Here is a 976-nt window from a genome sequence, read left to right on the forward strand (position 1 = left end):
CCGGCGCCCCCCACCCCGTAAGTCGCCACCTACCCATAAGTCACCCCTCACCCCGTAATTCGCCCCCCTCCCCGTAAGTCACACCCACCCCCAGATTTGGGGGTGTCCAAATGTGCCATGACCATGTCAGGGCTCAGCCTGGCCCCCAAACCGCAGCATCTGAGGGGCTTCCCTGGGTGCTGAGGGGCTGCCCTCTGCACCCTCTCCCCAATGAGCTCCCCCTACCCCTTGGGGGGGCCCCCAGCCCTGCCCCAAAGGGGGGGGGGGGCAACTCCCTGTGTGTGCTTGTGCTTTGCTGCACACTCACAGCCCTGAGCATGTTCTCACACAGCCTTGCACCCCTGGGTGTGCTTTTGCACACCCACCCTCACCTGTGCACACTCACACAGCCCTGCACACCTGTGCACACACCTCTGCCTGCTCTTGCACAGCCCTGCACACTCTCACACGCCTTCCATGCTGCCACAGCCTCGCACACCTGTGCACGCTCTCACACACCTGGACGTGCTCTTGCACACCCGTGCACACACTCTCACGTGCCCTGTACACCTGTGCACCCTCTCCCCCAGCGTGGCACACCTGTACACACACTTGCACACCTGTGCACGTTCTTGTACACCTCTGCATGTTTTTCCACAACCTTGCACACTTGTGCATTTCACCCCCTGTGCAAACTCTCACCCCCCTGTGCACACTCTCACACCCCTGTGCCCTCTGGCCCAGCCCCGGTGCTGTTGCACACACCCTGCACGTTGCTCCCTACTCGTGTTCTCCCATGTCCCTCGTGCCCTTGCCCAGCCCTGGGCGCCCTTGCACGCTCCACACGTTCTTGCATGCTCACACCCAGCCCTCCCCGGTGGCCACAGCTCCTGGGGGTCCCCTATGGCTTCACTCCCTTCCCTGGGTGTCCCCTCTGTGTCCCCCACAGCTGGTCTGGGCTGACACCCCTGTCCCGCAGGGTCCAGCCCGGGATGCT

Source organism: Corvus brachyrhynchos, unplaced genomic scaffold (assembly GCF_000691975.1).
Source record: "Corvus brachyrhynchos isolate BGI_N302 unplaced genomic scaffold, ASM69197v1 scaffold30, whole genome shotgun sequence".
Classification (NCBI taxonomy): domain Eukaryota; kingdom Metazoa; phylum Chordata; class Aves; order Passeriformes; family Corvidae; genus Corvus; species Corvus brachyrhynchos.